Source organism: Ceratotherium simum, chromosome 18 (assembly GCF_057802395.1).
Source record: "Ceratotherium simum simum isolate JZ-2026a chromosome 18, ASM5780239v1, whole genome shotgun sequence".
In the NCBI taxonomy this organism is placed as follows: Eukaryota; Metazoa; Chordata; class Mammalia; order Perissodactyla; family Rhinocerotidae; genus Ceratotherium; species Ceratotherium simum.
Genome location: NC_141917.1, coordinates 28,758,601 through 28,771,605, shown reverse-complemented (window position 1 = coordinate 28,771,605; position 13,005 = coordinate 28,758,601). Strand labels below are relative to the sequence as shown.

Below are 13,005 nucleotides of genomic sequence, written 5' to 3'. Positions count from 1 at the left end.
TCACAAAACTATTCCATTTTAAGTTTAAAAAAACATATGCACCGGGGCCGGCCCAGTGGCATAGTGGTTAAGTTCATGCACTCCACTTCAGTGGCCCGGGGTTCCCCGCTTCAAATCCTGGGAGCAGACCTACTTACCACTCATCAAGCCATGCTGAGGTGGCTTCCCACATAGAGCAACTAGAAGGATGTACAACTATGCCATACAACTATTTATTGGGGCTTTGGGGAGAAAAATGGTAAAAAAAGAAGAAGATTGGCAACAGATGTTAGCTCGGGGGCCAATCTTCCTCAAAAAAAAAATGCATGTGCATATAGAGACACGACTATATAAATGTAGGAAAAAGATAAATATGCACCAATACGTCAATGGTGGTCACCTCCAGAGATGAGATTAGATGAAAGAAGGAGGCTGTGTGATTTGGGAGGATTGTATTTTACTTTATAGATATAGATATGGATTTTCTAACACTGCTGGGATTGTGGGTTATTTGGAATGTAGTTCTCAAAGAAGAAAGATGAAGGACCAAAGATAAAACTCTTCCCATTCAGGGAGGAGAGAGAAGAGGGACTGTGGTAAAGCCAACACAGGAATGTCACAGACAGATAGAGGGCAGCTGGGGGAGGGCAGGGCTGAAAGCCCAGGAATGGGAGCTCCAAGAGGAGGGCGTGAAGGGGTGCAGAATGCTGCAGAGAGGCTGGGGTGGATGCAACCAAGAGAGCAGACGATGAGCATTGGTGGTGGAAGCCGGTGCAACGGAGATTAAGGCAGCCGCTTTCCACTCTGCTTGCTCATCTTGGTGGAAACAGAGAAATCAGGGCCCCACCCTAAACCTCCTGAATTAGAAGCTCTCAAGCGACACCCAGACACAGCCCATTTCAAACACGCTTCAGATGATCGCGGTGTGTAGCCAAGGTTGAGAATCACTGAGCGAAGGCATTGAGAGCATAGTAAGTCAGGGAAGATGAGGAGTGTAGGTCATTCTTTACCAAGATTGAATGATGAAGAGAGGAGTGAATTAAGTTGTAAGGCCACCAAAAGAGTTAGCAGGGTCAGGGAAGATGTGAGGATGTTGTAGGCTGGGATAAAGAAGCCCACGGGGCAGAAAAGATGAAATATAGGAGGAAGGTGGGGGAAGAGAAAAAAGGAACTTAATGTTGCTAGACTTTCTGTTATTTGTCAGGTATTTTATATATGCTATCACCATTATTATTCCTTTTACTGGTGATTAATAATCACCATTATTATTATTTTTGAGGCATGTATTACTGCATCCAATTTACAGTGAAGCAAGTGAAGCTTACGGAAACCAAACGAAGAGCAAGGACCCAAACCATGCCAACGGCTGGCTCTTTCCTCTGCATTGGGCCATGGAGTGTGGTCTTGGAGGCAGTGGGCAAGGACGGGGGCCAGGACTCAGCTGGAGGAGTAGCTTGGAGGAAAGGAGGAACATCCACTGAGACAGAGTAGAGCAAGAAGGGAACAGTCATAAAGGGGCTGGAGTGTGTTAGTGTATAGAGAAGGAAGCAATGACAAAATTTGGGGGCAAAGAGGAGAGACGTTGAGGCTCACAGCGGACTTTCTTCATCATCTCTGTAAAGCTGGGACGAATGCTGGTGGCTTAGAGACAGTGCCTGCTTGCTGCACAACAGAGCAGAAAGCCAGCCTTGCCCTTCTCTGCCAGTGAAATGTGCATTACTCACTCAACAACCAATCTGTCACCTGCTGGAAGCGATGAACACAGATGAGCTGAGCTGACTGGGAACAAGGAGGAAAAGCAAGGTTCCTACCTTCCAAGAGCTGTCAGTCTACAGTTATCCAGAGTGATGTCTTTTCACCAGCTATTAAAATTGCCTGATTAGAACATCTCCAAAAAACTCAGAGATCCTTTGCCTTGCAAAGGTCATATAGAAATATTATGTCATTGAAGATCCCTGGGTCACCCAGCGGTTTTGAAAATAAATGGGGGTTGCATACCTTTGTGGCGACCCATGAGCAAATGTTAACATACCCGGATGATCACAGGAGGCACGTGAAGGCTGTGCATGAAAGACAGCTCTCCCCTGAGCTAAGAGAACATGATGGAGTCTCAGGGTTAATTGTGCAGGGCCATGTTATTGATCAGGAAGCAACAGGTGATTATGCCGATGCGGGTACCTGTGGGCTTTGAATCCAAAAGGATCACGAAAGCATCCTGGGATTTCCAATGTCGTCCTGAGGCCTGGCCACTGGCTGCCAATGAATATCATTTGCCAGTTATTCCAGAGTGGCAATCAATCAAAGGGGGGAAGCCCAGCATTCCAGCAATTTTTTTTGTTGAAACTCAACAGCCTTTGTGTAAAATATCCCCTTGGTGCCCCTCTGGGTAATGAAACAGTCATACACAATATTAATTCGTGGCATCAAACTGAGGCTAGCAACTTACTAATTGAGAGAGCACTATTTGATTCAGGCAGCTACTACTATTCCTTTCAGTACCTTTTTTGCAAGAAAAAAAGTGGAGGTAGTGCATGGTTTTGTTATTACCGGGGGAAAAAAAAAACCCGAACCACACACAGCTCTATTAGAAAAGGTAAATTCTATACTTGTGGAAAACAACAGAAGTGTGGATTATTTAGGCACATCCAATGTTTCTGTGTTATACTCATGTCGCAGAGAATAAACACAGCACCCTGGAAGTTTGGGCTTTGGGGTATCAAAAAAGAAAGCAAAACCTGCTTGGGTCACGGACTGTTTATTTTCTTTTGCCCCTTTCCCTCTGACCCCTCCTTCTTCTCGGGGAAGGTGAGATTTAAATCCCCGGAGCCCCCTTCAAACGTTGTCACGCCGCTGTTCAACGTTATTCAGAAATAAGGAAAGAAATTTGACACGGAGACACTCCACATCTTGGCTGCCAGGAGAAATACCATCTTTGAGGTCATTTAATTTATGAAGATATTTTTATTATTGTTTCGTCCGTTTATTTTCTGGTACCGTCTCAGTGCAAGATGTGTGACCCTGAAAAACCAACCTGGGGTGAATCAGTTATTTCTTCTCCACATCTTTGCTGCGTTCTGGCTCCCCCAACTACCTCCCTCACCTTGTAAAACTGGCAGGCTCTGGACATTTTGCATGCTGAAGAAAATCACTGTTTTGCCTCCAGCAAGGAACAGAACTGTTGCAACACTGACTCCTCCTCTAATGAAGAAAGAGTGAACAAGTGCACTGAGTTGAGCTGCTTCTCCTACAGCCAAAGGGCTGGGGACGTGGACCCGAGGCTGAAATCCCGAGACACCCATTTTCCGGGCTGGGCTTCCCCTTCCTTCCCCCTCTGTCTTACTCGCTCCTCTCCTTGCTTCTTCTGGATTTTGTCGGCTGTTCATGAAACAGCTTTACACACAATGGACCTCGTCGTCCTTTTGCAGGAAGCGCTCGCTGACTGATATGGCAGACTTTGCTCGCCGGCAAAAGTGAGTAGCCACGGCCGGCTAAGCCGGGGGCGGCGCGGGCGGCGCGCGGGCGCCGGGGCTGCGGGTTCGAGGCCGCGTGCGGGGCGGGGAGCGAGGGCAGCCGCGGGCGCGGGCTGCTCAAGAAAACCCCAGAAACCGGCCGGAGCCGGCAGAGGGGCTGCCCAGCCGCGGCAACCTGTGGGAAAGCGGGGCTCTGACCGCAGTCAGCATTGATGTCGCTTCTCGGAGGAGCTAAAAATACTCCCCCCATCCTAGCTTTTACTACTGCACACAATGGTCTTTTTAAAAGGCATCTTCAGATGCATCCTTGAGAATGAGTTTCAGTGTGATTGTGGGATTCTCAGAATGTAAATGATTTACGTCAAATTGAAAAGAAAAATAGCGGGGAGGGAAAAGAGGCTCAGACAGGTGATGTGATGAGAACGGACGTGAAAATTCTCCCAGGAGCAGCAGCAGCAGCAGCAGCAGCCTCCCGGGTATCCGGTGGGGAAAGTTTAGTGCTACCTGTGCTGACCCGAAAGGCGTGGCTCCCCCCGAAAGGCAATGGGGATAGCGGCAGGTAAGCAGCCTCCTGGAGGCTCCCGTAATCCGGAGCAGGAGGGAGGCCAATTGACCTCAGCAGAGCAATCCAGGCCAGAGAGGAAGCTGGAAGGAGAGCAGAAGAGGAGAGAGGAGCGGAGGGGAGAGGAGGAAAGTCAGGCAAACTCAGGTAACTGGGGAGTCAGAGCGCTGGAAGGGGAAAGCAGGGGCTGCAGTTCTAGCTCTCTGAGTGGGAACATATCCTTTTAGTGACCTCTACCTGTATCCTGGGGAAGCTTCCCAGGTTGCCCTAATAACAACCACCTTAGGATTTTCTATGATTGGACTTCAAAATGGTTGCAAAATGTTATTATTAACCTGGAGGGATTCGTTTGTCTTCATTCATCAAGTTGGCTCGCAAAGATTTCCCACCTGAATCTCATGTCTCTTGGTCAGTGGAGTGCTGCTAACCCTAGCCCTGTCTCTGGCTGTGAAAACTTGGGCAAGACACCTATCCTCTCTGAGCCTTAGTTTTCTTTGCAACATTAGGGAAATTAATTATTGCATATATATCTCATTAAACATTTTAGGCTTGCATATATGTGTCTGTGTGTATTTATATACAATGGGGTAAAAGTGCTGAATAGTGTAAGGAAGAAGCAGATGAAAATTTTAATTTTAGTGGTTCTTAGAAATTGGTGTTCTTTTGAGAATTAGCTATGAGTCCTCTCGCAAGGGGAAAATATATTATTATGGAAGGTACAAGTTTTTGTAAGAATCCCTAAGGGTTCGTGGACACCCTTGAAGACTCTGCTTGAACCCCAGGTGAACGTCCTTTGCCTTCCTTTTGAGGACCTGCATCAAGACCATCCAGCCAAACCTCTGCTGGTAGCTGGGCTAGCTTTAGGAGTAATCTCCAGTCTTCCCTGGGGTCTGGAGTCAGCTATGCTGCTGTAGGAGAAAGCCCTACTCTCAGGAGTGAGCTCCCAGGACTCTGTTTCCCAAGGGCTTCAGCAATCTCTGCCTCCTGGGGAACCCTCCTCACAAACTCATTTAATGACTTTGCTAAGGTTATGGTCCTCACCCCTGGTGTTCTCAGTCCTACAAGCAGCACTGGAGAGCCACCAGCAGAGGGTCACTGTCTGTCTCAAAGAGAGCTCTTCAGGTTGCCTAGCTGGATGTCAGACTGTGGAGCCAAGGTTTTGTTTTGAAATGAAGTACTATTTGCTCTCCAATGCGTAGTAGGAATAGTAATGGTGTTCTTTTGGACTTCTGTACTTTTCCTTTAAGGTACTAGGGACTCGTGTCCTGTGGGACTTGGTCTTCCATTGGCAGTGCCAGCAAAGCGTAGCAGAGGACACACAGAGTTTGGAGTCTAACAGACTGGGCTTCAAATCTTGGCTCCCACACTTTGGCAAGTCACTGAACTTCTGTGAGCCTCACTTTTCCTGCAGTAAAATGGGAAACAATACCCAGTTGTTAGGAAAACAGAAAATGAAAAATGGAAATGCCTGGTCGATAGCCAGTGATAAACTGCTATTATTAATGTTAATGTGAGGTTATAAGTAAGTGCCAAATAGTCTAATGCTTTTGTAGAGCAGCTTACTTTCTCTCCTATGGGGCTTACATCAGCAAAAGGATGAGTAAAATCAGTTCTGGTCTAATTATTCTCAAATATGAGTAGTGGGTTCATAATACAGGGTCAGGTCTGCCACTTCACCTTCATCCAGCAGAGTATTCTGTGTTGCCAGCAAGTAAAATGTGTCCAGACTAGCATGGATTCTCAACCCTTTCTCTCAGTTCTCTTTTGACCCATACTCTTGAATACAAAACAGCTAAATCTGTGCCTGTAGCTACAAACGTCTTGGCATGGAAACTGGAGAGGTCTCGTGGCTGTATCCATCTCCAGAAACACAAGAAGCTGTCTCTATAAAGAGAAGGGTCTCCACTGTCATTGTTCACAGTGTGGCACAGATTTAGCCAATTCAACTTATTCTTTCTCTGTCTGTCTCTCTCTTTGTCTCTCTCTCTCTCTTTGCAATCTTGACCCGTTAGTTGCAAAAAGCTGGATGATGTAGAAATGTGGGAAAGAAATACCAGAACCTTAAAAAGAAATCGGATATCCTCAAAGTAGCCATTCCAAAGATCGATCAGTAAATTCTGGCAAGGCATTCTTGGATGCAACGTTGACAATATTGATACCTACTATTCATTGAGCCTTCAAGATGTACTAAGCACTTTCTTACATTATGTCAATTAATTCTCATAGCAACACTACAGGATATGAATTATCATTTAAAGCTTTACAGATAAGGAAACTGAGGCTTATAGAAGTTTGCCCAGTCTGCATACCTGGTAAAAGGCAGAACAAGGATCCAAGCCCAGGTCTGTCTGATGTTGAGCCACCCTCTTTTTCCTGCCAGCTGGTCCCCAACCCGGTTCTTCTTCTAAAGGGCAAGAATAACCAAATCTTCTGGATGATTTTATGTGACGTGTACATGTACTTTGCATGTGATACATACTAATAGGCAGCAACGATGAAATCACCTTCCCACTTTCCCAACCCTTCCAAAGTCCAGCTGTGAGATTCAAGATAGGCAATATCAAACCTCAGCAGGTGAGGCTGGCTCTAGGCCATTGACTTCCTGAACAATTATTTTAGATTAAAAAGAGCTCTGGAATTTTCATTCTCTACTACCTTTAGTATCAGAACACCATTTATATTTACCTCCCTGTGTTAAACATTCATTCATTCATCCATTCATTCAACAAATACTTGCTGGGCTCTGAATAAGACAGACCAGGTCCTTGCTCTGTGGGAGCGTCTATGCTAGAGAAAGTGACAGGTAAGAGGGAGTAAACAAACATATAACTCAGATAATTTTAGATATTGATAAATGCTATAAAGAAAGTAAAGAAAGGCTGAGAACTAGAAAGTAACAGGGCTTGGGGCTTTAAAATAGGACAGCCAGAGAAGATTTCTGTGAGAAGATCACCCTTGAATTTACACCTGTGTAATAAGAGGGAGCCAGCCGAAAGAGGGTCTAGGGAAAGGGCTGCCTTAGCAGAAGAAACCTCAGGGGAAAGGTCCAAAAGTGGAATAAATTAAGCACTATAGCCTCAAATACAATGAGTTGACCCCTTAGAAATCAAGTTGGGTTTTCTGTAGGGGAAATTATTGTTTGAATGCCTATTATACCATCCCAGGCTGTGCGGTGTTCTTTATACCAATCTTATTTAGTCTGTCCAACAGGAGAGTTAGCTATTTGTGTCTTGATTTGATGTTGAAGAAACCAAGACTCATACACAGTAAGCAGCTAGCCCAAGGTTACAAAGCTGGTATTTTAATCCCGCTTTGGATTCAAATATATAGTCTGTTTTGCTTCAAAGCCCAAAACTTCTTGCTAACACAGCATGTGGCCTTTGAGATTATTTCTTCTGGGAGATAGTGAAAGAACTAGCAGAAGGAAAATGTATCAAAAATATATTAGGTAGTTAAATGCTGACAGTTAATTTCTGTGTGATGCCCCAGATTCCATTTAGTGCATCTAAACCTGCACTGTGCAATACAGTAGCACTAGCCACATGTGGCTATCGAGCACTTGAAATGTGACTGGTCCAAATTGAGATGTGCTGTAAATATGAAATATACCCTATATTTCAAAGACCTAATACCAAAAAAAAAAATCTCATTAATTTTTATATTGATTATATGTTAGAATGATAATATTTTGGGTGTATTACTTTAGATGAAATATATTATTAAAATTAATTTCATATGTTTCCTTTTAATTTGTTCTAATGTGGTTAATAGAAAATTTGAAATCACATATGTGACTCGCATTATAACTCCATTGAACAGCTGGTCTAGACTAATAAGTTGACAAAGGCATGATAGGAAATTTTTCTCCCTTCTCCCTAACATAACTTTTTCCTCTATTCTTGGCTCAGACTCCTTCTCCAGACTGTCCCAAAATTCAGTTATTCGGTGAAGCAGGAAACAAGAGAAAAAGACGTCCTGGTGCGTCACCCCCCCTCATTCTTCTGCTGAGCAGGTGATAATGTGAAACCTTCTATATTGTGTCACTATTGGATTTGATGAAATAGACTCAGTGGTTACATTCCTCACCACTCATCCTCTCACTCAGGCAAATCTCAAGCAGCTTTCAAACATCCTATGACCAAAGGGTCATTTTGAATCTGGATTTACAGTTTTACCTTTAAATCACTTCCCAATGTCTTTGTTATTCCAGGCACTTCATAAAATCAGATGAGGACACAGCCAGGGCTTCATGTTTGTGTGCAAAGCTCATTAAATAAGTCATCTCTTTGTGGTGATAAATGTTTCTCTTTCTCTGTCGTTTTGGTTAAAACAGCTTGAACAAGGTACAGTCTCGGTTTCCAGAAGGCTGCTCAGAGGACATCACAGAAGCCCGTTTTGCTTTATTTTGTCTGCTAGTTAAAGTGGCCCTTGGATATGTCAATGAAATAAAGATATGATTTGTTCCTGAAAGAAAGTTTCATTTCTTCCAATAGCAAGAGCAGTCAGATTCTGGAATTTTTAGTGGTAGCCTCTGACCTGGGATAGCAGAGACCTGGATTCTACTTTTGTCTACTGGTCTGTGTGTTACCCTCACCCTCCTTCTCCCAACAATCCCATAGTAAGTTCAAAGTTGATGAGATAAAGCCACATAAAATGCTAATGGAGAAACGTGCTATAAAAATGTTGGCCGTGTTTATCATTGATAACCTGAGGACTGAGGGCTTCACTTCTGTAGACATTTGCCTGAAGGGAAGAGTTTCCTTCCTGTGGCTAGAACAAAGCACTATACAAGATGCTCTTCGAAATATACAAATAGCATTTGTTCATTTCCACTTGAAATCTAAATCTAGGGGGAAATGGCAGTAAAGAAGCTGACATGAGTGAACGTAGTGTTTCTATATCAACAGTAACGTATTTTTAAGCATCTTCTAATCCAAGAAGTCAGTGCCAGACTCCATGGGGGAAATAAAAGAAGAATAAAGCAAGGTCCCTGCTCTGGAAGAGCTTATTATCTGGTTGGGAAGATGGGCATAAACATAAAACACCAGTAGCAATTAAGATAGAATTTTCTATGTGTTACATGAATGGTACAATTCGAGTTTGGGGGTTCCAGAGGGCAGCGTGGCCATAAACCCTAAAGTACATTGAGAAAGACAAGGTTAGAGATAGGCGTTGAAGGATGGAAGGCTAGGCTAAAGACAAATGGAAATGGGGAGAGAGGGCATTCTAAGTAAGGAAAAACACGTGTGGCGTGACCATGGAAATGTGCATGGAGTGCTTGGGGAGGTGACAAAGGACAGTTGGAATCACCAGGGAAGCTTTTAAAAGATACTGATGCCTCAACTGCATCTCCAGAGTTTTTATTTAACCAGTTTAGGAATGAGGCCTGCGTATTAGTGTTGTTGTTGTTGTTTTTACTTCCCCAGAATATTCTAACGTGAAGCCATGGTTGAAAATCACTGAGCAAAAACACAAGGTCTTCATGTCATAATTATGAGAAATAAAAGAGTGGTATTTTATTTATTTTTTTGTGTGTGAGGAAGATCAGCCCTGAGCTAACAACCATGCCAATCCTCCTCTTTTTGCTGAGGAAGACTGGCCCTGGGCTAACATCTGCGCCCATCTTCCTCCACTTTATATGGGACGCCACCACAGCATGGGCTGACAAGCAGTGCGTTGGTGCACGCCCGGGATCCGAACCCGGGCCACCAGCAGCAGAACGCACACACTTAACCACTACACCATGGGGCCGGCCCCAAAAGAGGGATATTTTAAAGGAGATTAAATGAACAATCAAGATGTGTGGTCTTGGGGCTGGTCCAGTGGCATAGTGGTTAAGTTCACGCACTCTGCTTCCATGGCCCGGGGTTTGCAGATGCAGCTCCCAGGCACAGACCTACACACCACGTATCAAACCATGCTGTGGCAAGCGTCCTACATATAAAATGGTAGAGGAAGGTGGGCATGGATGTTAGCCCATGGCCAATCTTCCTCAGCAAAAAGAGGAGGATTGGCAACAGATGTTAGCTCAGGGTTAATCATCCTCACCAAAAAAAAAAAAAAGAAAAAGAAAAATGTATGGTCTTTACTTTGTGGAAATTTTTTATAAACATATATTTCTATATTATATACACATATTTCATATATTTCATATATTCCTTTTAATTCACAGATAATTGTTGTTCATGGTGATTCTATATACTTGAATGGTGTGGCTAAAAGGAGTAACCAGCTGCCCGTTCCTGTACTCTGCGTACTTTAGGAGTGCCCTGTAGTCAATGCTAGCTAAGTGTGAAGCAATTGGTATCTCACAGCTGCTTATATTCACTAGGTGTTGTGTAATCATTGCAAAGGGCTTTATTATCATGCCCCATTCGTGCCTACAGTAGCTATTTTATAACAATCTATAACCCTCCCTCACCTCTCCAACTTTACAAATTGGGAAATGGAGGTTAATTACTTGCCTTGGGCCTTCAGGTTAGCTGGTGACAGAGTTGAGATTAGAATTCTCAGCCACTGAATTCAACATATCTTATTTGGCTCCCATAGTAAGTCTGCCCAGTCTCTTGTTGGTGTTAGTGTACTCTGTACCTAACGATGTTATTTCTTCAATGAACGAATGAGTGTTAAAGATCAGTAGGTGAAAGATGTCTGCCCGAGCTGCCAGCACTGTGATCATGAGCGTCAGCAGCCCGTGGGCAGCCACAGCGGTCCCAGGAGCCCCATTCCTACCGTCTTGGAGTTTCCATCAAGTGAAAGCTTGGTCATGCATACTTATAGCTCATCCACTCTTCCTCTGGAAAGTGAAGCCTCCCTAGCCCCAGAGCTTTAAGGCTGCTCTGTTTTCTCTTCTCTGAAGCTCCTGTTCACGAAAAGGATATTGATTTTTGCTATACACCTGAAGGAGAAAAAAGCCCAGCGCTTTCTACAGCTGCATTTTCAAAGAATTGCTTATATGTCTTGGGAACTTCTGGATTTATTGTCAATGGTGAGGCTTGGAGGTCTTCATAAAGGGGAGTGGAATAAAGTTAGAGTCCTAGCACTACAGCTTCTTTAGGGCAAGAATATTGCTCAATTTAGTGCCATCTTCAAATAGGTATTTTCTTTTATTCAGTCTCCAAATCCATGACTGATTTAAGAACAATTTCCAATATCTTTCTAGATAGCCAAAAGTGAGCCTCTAAAACAGTGGTTCTTAACACTGATTGCACATGAGAATCATCTCAGGAGCTTTAAAAGATACAGATGCCCAGGCCCCACCCATAGACCCTTTGAATCAAGATTCTGGGAATGGAGCCTACGCATCCATATGTATTTGCTGTTCTCCAGGTGATTATGATGTGCATCAGTAAGAGCTGATCTTACTGCTCAGCTAAGATCTAAATCTTAATTACTAATTTCTGTTTCTTCTTTTGCCTTGTTTTAGATCACATGATCCCAGAGAACCATCCAAACCATATTTTTGTTGGGTAGCAACTTCATCATTCTGCTCTTTGGGAAGCATGATTTCTAGCATAATATTAAGTTTTCTACCTATATAAACTGACTCCATACTCAGAGTGGCTCTGCATAGCCTCATGACTAAAATTTCTATATGTGCAATTTGGAAATCAGGTTGCCAGAAGATTGATAATTATGCAATTGAAAGATAAAGATTAAGCTTCCCTGCCACCCATGTATTAAATTTCCCAATTGCTATGTTGCTCTTTAGTTAACCAACACTTGCTTTCCTGTCTCAGCCATTTTAAAGCCAATTAATTTCATCGCTGTTCACACCCTTATTAAAAATATAATTACAGCAGTATTCTCCAGGGACTGTCATTGGGTAGACTTTACAAGGTGAATTGGCCAAGAACTGACTAGGTTGTGTAAAACCCTCTCTGTCCCAGCAAATCATTTGGATTGCAGAGGCTACCAGCATCAGACTGGGCTAGGGGAGTCATGAATTTTGGTTTGCAAAGAGCCAATTACAAGTCATCCTAAATATAGAAGAACCTAGGATATAAAAAGTCATTCTAGAATCAATCTGAGAGTGATTATCCAGAGTCTAGTTAAGGCCAGAGACTTCAGCCCTTTACAGAAGGTTGTATTAATGCCAAAAAGCAACCAGGTGTTTGTACTAGATTTGGTACAACGATGTACCATTGTACTTTTCTGGAGTGCTAAGATTGCAGGATTAGGAGAAGATAAGAAACTATTAAGGAGATTGCAGGGAGAAGGGTGGGAAAGGTCCTGCTGATGGCCAAGCATGATGGGCATTGGCAATTTTGATTCACTCAACTTTATGGAGAGTCCACTATGTGCCAGGGACTGTGACAGGAGCTGAGAACAGAGATGAGGTTCCTGCTCTCGTGGAGTTTATATTCCAGTGAGAGGAAACAGATATCCATATTAAGAAACAAGTAAATAACATCAAATGAGTTAGTTAATGACGTGAAGAAAAATAAAGTGAGGTAAAGGGAATAGAGTCTGATGGGGGCTGCTTTAAATAGGCTTATAAGAGTTGCTCTCTCTGAGGAGGTGGCATTTGAGCTAGCACGACAATGTTAAAGAGAAAGCCCCACAGAGATCAGGGAGAAAGAAGGCCAGGCAGAGGGGACAGCAAGAGCAAAAGCCATGAGGTTGGAAAAGGTTGGACATGTTCAGGAAACAGAAAGGAGACCAGTATGGCTGGACCTTAGGGAGGAAGGGATAGAAAGGCAGGCGGGAAAACAGGTCAGTGCGCCGAGGTCGTGGGATGAAGTCAGGATTATAAGTGCTTTAAGGAAATCATTGGGAAGTTTTAGGCAGGAAAGTAACATGTTTTACCTTGCACCTTAGAGCTCTCTTAGGCTTCTGTGTGGAGAATGGATTGTAGACTGAAAGCAGAGGAGGGAGTCAGAGGCTGATCAGCAGAACAGCAAGAGGAGAGGATGGATCAGATAAGGTGCTAGCAGTAGAGTCAAAGGAGTATTGGGTTCAGGAGCAAATGTGGAGGTAGGGCCAGCCTGGCGT

General features: G+C 43.7%; 1 protein-coding gene across 1 annotated transcript in view; it reads left to right on the top strand.

Annotated features, from left to right (window-relative positions):
* Positions 1 to 3,259: 3,259 nt before the first annotated feature.
* Positions 3,260 to 13,005, top strand: part of PRLR (prolactin receptor) — a 156,157-nt gene continuing 146,411 nt past the window's right edge. Inside the window, exon 1 of the mRNA XM_014781582.2 lies at positions 3,260 to 3,449. The gene's annotated coding sequence lies outside the window, so the exon portion shown is untranslated. The remainder of the gene's footprint in view (positions 3,450 to 13,005) is intronic.